Source organism: Trichosurus vulpecula, chromosome 3 (genome assembly GCF_011100635.1).
Source record: "Trichosurus vulpecula isolate mTriVul1 chromosome 3, mTriVul1.pri, whole genome shotgun sequence".
In the NCBI taxonomy this organism is placed as follows: Eukaryota; Metazoa; Chordata; class Mammalia; order Diprotodontia; family Phalangeridae; genus Trichosurus; species Trichosurus vulpecula.
Window position 1 is genome coordinate 186163744 of NC_050575.1, and position 7523 is coordinate 186171266.

At 38.3% G+C, this 7523-nt stretch overlaps 1 pseudogene; it reads left to right on the plus strand.

Annotated features, from left to right (window-relative positions):
* The first annotated feature begins 231 nt into the window (after positions 1–231).
* On the plus strand, positions 232–2880 carry LOC118844283 (annotated as a pseudogene).
* Positions 2881–7523: the final 4643 nt, after the last annotated feature.

Sequence of the window (7523 nt, forward strand, 5' to 3'; positions counted from 1 at the left end):
GGGAGTTTCAGCTTGGAAAGAGGGAGCAGGCAGAGGAACTAGCATGAGAGAGTGATTTTGCTTAAGAGAGCTTGGTTTGTGGAAAGGCCTGACAGAGGGAAGGCTTGGGGATGGCAGTGCCCCCTGCATTGATAACTTGTATGGATTTCTTTGTTGCTATGATGAATTTGGCTTTCTAGTGCTAGGATTTCGCTTTCTGGTATTTGAATAAATATTTTGATTTCATCATCCATGGAGAGAGTCTGTTGTATTTTGCAATTCAGAACTATGATGGCAGCTGTGGCCACTGTGGGTACGGCATTGGCACTATAGGTTGCTGTGAGAATAAAATGAAGTATTAATTTAAATGCATATATATATATATATATATATATACATATATATATATATATAAATATGCATATATGTACATACCTACATTCTTCTATGTGGAAATATATGTAGTTTTGTAACCTGAAAGTATTATATACATTTTATTATTATAATTTTAATGAGGAAGTTGGACTAAATATTTTCTAAGTTCTTTCCCCTTGAAATTTTGTAATTCTTTAAAAAGAGCTTAAGATAAATGTTGCATGAAAATAATCCATGTGAAAAAAATCTGCAGATTCCATGTGTGTCAACAGAGTCAGGGGGATGTCCAAAGCAAACTTAGGCTACATATAATTTCAATTTAAAAAAAAAAATTTCTTAAGCACCTACGTACTATGTATAAAGTGCTGTTCTAGGTTCTGAGGATATAGAGACAAAAAAAGAAGAAAGCCTACATTTTCTGGGGGCAATGTAACCATTTACAAATAAGTAAAATGGAGTGAATTGAACCAATTTTGAGTCATCAGTGTGATATGACAGCACCCCGCCTCTCGCAATTGTGTGAATTTAGCTAAATTAATGCAGTTGGAAGGTATAGACAGAGGGAACTGAGAATCCAGCTGCACTGATTTCTGGTCAGATCTTCTCTAGAACATTAAGCTCTATTCTGAGAGTCAGGTTGAAGCAAGCCTTGGACAAACTGAGGCTTGTGCTGAGGACAGTCAGAATAGCAAGGAGCCTCAGAGCCATACCATATGTTTAATTGAACTGGAGAGACAACCTAGGGAAGAGAAGATTAAGGAGAAAGATTTCCCCCAGGGAGTAGAAGTAGAAACAATGAGTGGAAGTCGTCACAGAGATGTCTGGTTTGGTTTCCTGTAGGAGGCCCTATGGTACCATAGAAAAAGCACTATATCTCTGGTGTCAGAATCATTTAGTCAACAAGCATTCATTAATGTTTATTATCAGTTCAAATCTGGCTTCTGCTACTTACCACATCTGTGACCCTGAGCAAGTCATTTAAACTACACTAGCTCTCCTGTCCTGATTGGTGAAAAGAGGGTGTTGAGCGGGGTGGAGCCAAGATGGCAGCTGGAAAGCAGGGACTTGTGTAAGCTCCCCCCCAGATCCCTCCAAACACCTGTAAAAATGGCTCTGAACAAATTCTAGAGCTGTGGAACCCACAAAATAGCAGAGGAAAACAGATGTCCAGCCCAAGAGAGCCTGGATGGTCACTGGGAATGGTCTATCACATGGTGCTGAGAGTGGAGGGCAGCCATACCAGGACAGACCAGAGCCTGAGTCAGACAGCCAGAACAGGCCTTGGGACTATTAAACAGTGAGCTGTGGCAGTTACCAGACTTCTCAACCCACAAATGCCAAAGAGCAGTTTAGGGAGAAACTGCAGGATCGAGTTTGAAACAGTCTGGCCACAAGTTCTTGGGGTGGAGGAGGTGGTGCAGTGGTGGGAAGGAGGTTCATGATCCAAAGGAACCAAAGCAGTTGAGAAAACTGTTTATTGGTGGCTTCAGCTTTGAAACTAGGGATGATAGTTTAAGAGAACACTTTGAAAAATGGGGCACTCTCACAGATTGTGTGGTGTTGAGACATCCCCAAACAAAACGTTCCAGAGGCTTTGCCTTCATGACTTATCCTTATGTAGAAGAGGTAGATACAGCAATGTGTGCTTAGCCACATAAGGTTGATGGGCATGTAGTGGAACCAAAGAGAGGATTTCGTAAAACCTGGTGCACATCTAACCATGAAGAAAATTTTTGTTGGAGGTATTAAAGAAGATACAAAAGAATATAATTTAAGAGACTACTTTGAAAAGTATGGCAAGATCGAAACTATAGAAGTTATGGAAGATTGACAGTGGAAAGAAGAGAGAATTTGCTTTTGTAACTTTTGATGATCATGATACAGTTGACAAAGTTGTTGTTCAGGAATATCATACTATTAATGGGCATAACCGTGAAGTGAAAAAGGCCCTTTTGAAGCAAGAGATGCAATCTGCTGGCTCACAAAGAGGTCGTGGAGGTGGCTCATGCAATTTTATGGGTCGAGGAGGAAACTTTGGAGGTGGTGGAGGAAACTTTGGCTGTGGAGGAAACTTTGGTGGAAGAGGTGGTTATGGTGGTGGTGGTGATGGTGGCAGCAGAGGCAGTTATGGAGGTGAACAGATGGTGGATATAATGGATTTGATGGTGATGGTGGCAACTATGGAGGAGTTCCTGGCTATAATAGTAGAGGGGGTTATGGTGGTGGTGGAGGAATTGGATATGGAAACCAAGGTGGTGAATATGGTGGTGGTGGAGGAGGATATGATGGTTACAATGAAGGAGGAAATTTTGGTGGTGGTAACAAAGGTGGCAGTGGAAGCTATAATGATTTTGGAAAATATAGTGGGCAGCAGCAATCAAGTTATGGACCCATGAAAGGAGGCAGTTTTGGTAGAAGGAGGTCAGGTAGTCCTTATGGTGGTGGTTATGGATCTGGTGGTGGAAGTGGGGAATATGGTAGCAGAAGGTTCTAAAAACTCAACAGAAGAGGGCTACAGTTCTTAGCAGGAGACAGAGCAAGGAGTTCTCAGGAAAGCTGCAGGTTACTTTGAGACAGTCATCCCAAATGCATTAGAGGAACAGTAAAAATATGCCACAGAAGGAATGATGATCCATAGTCAGAAAAGTTACTGCAGCTTAAACAGGAAACCCTTCTTGTTCAGGACTCTCAAAGCCAGTTTGCAGAAAGTGCAGCTATTGATTAATGCAATGTAGTGTCAATTAGATTTACATTCCTGAGGTCTTTTATCTGTTGTAGCTTTGTCTTTTCTTTTTCTTTTCATTACATCAGGTATATTGCCCTGTAAAATGTGGTTGTGGTACCAGAAATAAAAAATTAAGGAATTTTTAACTTTTCAAAAAGAAAAGAAAAACAAGTCAATGACTTGCTAAAGGAGACCCAAAAAATACTGAAGAAAATAACACCTTAAAGAACAGACTAAACTAAATGGCAAAAGAGCTCCGAAAAGCCAATGAGGAGAAGAATGCCTTGAAAGGCAGAATTAGCCAGATGGAAAAGGAGGTCCAAAAGACCACTGAAGAAAATACCACCTCAAAAATTAGACCGCAGCAAGTGAAAACTAGTGACTTCATGTGAAATCAGGATATTATAAAACAGAACCAAAGGAATGAAAAGAATGGAAGACAATGTGAATTATCTCATTGGAAAAACCACTGAAGTGGAAAATAGATCCAGGAGAGATAATTTAAAGATTATTGGAATACCTGAAAACCATGATCAAAAAAAGAGCCTAGACATCATCTTTGAAGAAATTATCAAGGAAAACTTCCCTGATATCCTAGAGCGAGAGGGTAAAATAGAAATTGAAGGAATCCACTGATTTTTTCCTTGAAAAAGATCCCCAAAAGAAAACTCCTAGGAATATTGTTGCCAAATTTCAGAGCTCCCAGATCAAGGAGAAAATACTGCAAGCAGCCAGAAAGAAACAATTTGAATATTGTGGAATCACAATCAGAATAACACCAGATCTAGCAGCTTCTACATTAAGGGATCAAAGGGCGTGGAATATGATATTCCGAAGGTCAAAGGAGCTAGGATTAAAACCAAGAATCAACTACCCAGCAAAACTGAGTGTCATGCTCCAAGGCAAAAAAAGGATTTTCACTAAAATAGAGGACTTTCAAGCTTTCTCAATGAAAAGACCAGAGCTGAATAGAAAATCTGGCTTTCAAACACAAGAACCAAGAGAAGCATGAAAAGGTAAACAAGAAAGAGAAATCATAAGGGACTTACTAAAGTGGAACTGTTTTGCTTATGTGGAAAGATAATGTGTATAATTCGTGAGACTTCAGTATTAGGGTAGCTGAAGGGAATATAGACAGAGGGCACTGGATGAGTTGAATATGAAGGGATGATATCTAAAAAAATGAAATAAATTTAAGGCATAAGAGAGGAATATATTGAGAGAGGGACAAAGGCAGAGATATAATGGGGTAAATTATCTCACATAAAAGTGGCAAGAGAAAGCGGTTGTGTTGGAAGGGTTGAGGGGGCAGGTGAGGGGGAATGGGTGAATCATACTCCATCAGATCCAAATTTAGGAGGGAATAACATACACACTCAATTGGGTATCTTACTCCACAGGAAAGTAAGGGGGAGGAGATAAAAAGGGGGAATGATAGAAGGGAGGGTATATAGAGGGAGGAGGTGTATTGGCAATCAAAATGGGCTTTTAGCACTTAATCCAACCAAGTGCCCTTGAAGAGTTTGGCCTTTCTTTCCTCAATTAAATTAGGAGTCCTTGATGACCTCCTTGTCTCAAGGGAAAGCCTAGTTTACATGGGTTTGAGTGACATGTATGTGATATCAGAGGCTTTTAGATCACATGGGTTTAAGTCACATTTTTGTGATGATTTTAGGTCACATGGGTGAGTCGCATGTGTGACTCACCCTTGACCTTGAAAAAGGTTTTATATAACCAGAGGTTGGTTTTCTTTTTTTCAGAACTCTGATCCACAGCAAGAGTATTGCATGACTCTGGGCCAGCCCTTGTTGAGCTCCCAGCTGAACTCAGGTGTTGTTAACTATGAATTTTATTTGGTCTATCTGTTGATGTTTGTAATTTGTTTGTATTTGCTCTGAAGTTCAGGGTGCTGTGTTTTTCCCCTAAACTAAGTGAATGATATTTGTAGGCTGATTTAAAGTAAGATTGTTAACCCCTTAATGTTGTTTTCCTTAGTAAAGCAGATCCAAAGAACCTGGGCTTGCAGCATTCTGTGAGCTGGTTGTGCTTGGTTTTTCACCCCCACAGCAGCTGCTAGCCAGATTGTTGCTACAGGAGGTAATCAAAAGCAAACACCTTTAAAAAAGGACAGGGTCAAGGGAGAAAATTGAATAAAGGGGGACAGGATAGGATGGAAGGAAATATAAGTTAGCCTTTCACAACATGAGCATTGTGCAAGTGTTTTACATAATGATACATGTGTGATCTATGTTGAATTGCTTGCCTTCCTAGGGAGGGTGGGTGGGAAGGGAAGAGGGGAGAGAATTTGGAACTCAAAGTTTTAAAAGCAGATGCTTAAAAAATAAAAAAAAAAGTTTTTTTTGCATGCAAAAAAAAAAAAAAGAAATGAAGGTGTTGGACTAGATAGCCTTTGAGGTTGTTTCCAGGTCTTAATATATGATCCTATGAGCCTAACAAAGGTAATTCTTCAAGGCAAGTCAACAATAAGCACTATGCAATGACTGAGAGTACAAGAAATGGGGGCGTGGGCAGGGCAGTCCTTGCTCTGCATGGTGCTCACATTCTATACTGGGTGAGGGACGACAAGCAATGCAAACAACTATGTGCAAACAAAATTGATATAGGATAAATTGGAGATAAAAACGAGGATGGAAAAGACTTCTGGCAAATGGAGGGATTTTTACTGATACTTGAAGGAAGCCAGGGAAGCTATATAGTTGTTTATTGAAAAGAAAAATGAGCTCTTTTGGGGGGGGGGCAGTGCTGGCGGATTCTCTGACTCAGATGGAATATGAAGGATGGGTTCTAGGGTTGGCTAGATACAGTGGACTATGTGTCTTTCTAGATAGTATTAATGGCAATTAATAAAATAATAAGTTAACAGAAATTAATGTTTATTTCACAAAATTAATACTCAATAAACTTGATAAAATTAATATTTCAAAAATTAATAGGAACTATTAGTAGGGGGGGCTATTAATGCTCCAAAGTTTAAGGCCATATTATATATTTTTTTTGCTCTGATCCCACAGTATTTACTCATTCAGTTCAATTCAAGTCAGTTCAATTTATTGTATGTTGTATTTCTTCTATAGAATATACCTTATAAATGTGCTATGGAAGTATCAGTCATTATTACTGACTCATTTCAGATTTCTGTCTTTCATACCAGGTGGCCTCTCTGGAGAGATATATTCTAGGTGGGAAACAAATACAGGTTAACAAATGAAAAATTAAGCTTTCCCAGCTTGTTATGACATTTGTCTTCTTATATCTTCACAAGGGAAAGGACCAATGTTTTCTGTTCCTTCTGTATCCACATATAACTTTTGCACCACATTTGTCAAATAGTAGATGCAAATTAAAAGACTGATCACTGGGTGACATGTTGAATTATCTTTTAAAGGGAAAACATGGGAATTCTTTTTTCAGTATGACGTTTTAGCCTCATGGAAAGGAAATTGGGAAAGTTCATTAAAGAAAAGAGTCAGTATTGGAAAGGGTAGGCATGCTAATGCACTATAAGCTGTGGATCTGAACATTCTAGAAAGTCATTTAGAATTATGATTAAAAGTAGGATGACTAAGATTTCTTTAGCCTTTGACCTACATATATACATGCTAGGCATGTACCCAAAGGAGATCAAAGACAGAAGAAAAGTCCCATATTCACCAAAATATTTATAGCATTTATTTAAATATTCATCCTTTCAGATATCAGCTAAAGTTCTACTTTCTGCAAGAAGCTTTTTCCAGTCTTCTTAATACTAATTCCTTCCCTCGGGAATGACCTCCTAGTTTGAGTGTATATGCTTATGTGTGTATGTATATGATAAGATTTTTTATATGTATATATGTAAAGAGCTATATCTATATATGTACCTATATTCATGTATAAGTATATAATATGATTTTATATACATACATGTATATTTATCTAGTAATCTAGCAAGCTGGCTAGCCGATTCTTATTCGTACATAGCTATTTGCATGTAGTCTCTCCTATTAGACTGTGAGCTGATTGAGAAGAAGGGCTGTTTTCACTTTACATTATATCTTTATGTCTTTGTGCTTAGTACAGTCCCTGGTAAATAATTAATGTTCAGTGAATTATCATTGACTCCTGTTGACAAAACCTCACTCTATGGTAGCAAAGAAATAGATCCAGAGATGTCCATTCACTGGAAACTGCTAAAGAAAATGTAGTATGTGAATAGTAGAGAATATTACTATATTGTGAGAAATATAGAATATGAAGAATTCAGGGAAGTACGGGAAGTCTTTTATGAACTTGAGTGGAGAAAAAAAAGAACAAAGATGAGAACACAGTATACACAATGACTATCACCAAGAAAGTGGAAAGAATAACAAAAATGAAGCAGTATCCAGTGTAGTGATAAGGACCAAAATCAGCCTCTGCAAAGAGTTGAAAAAAACACATCTTC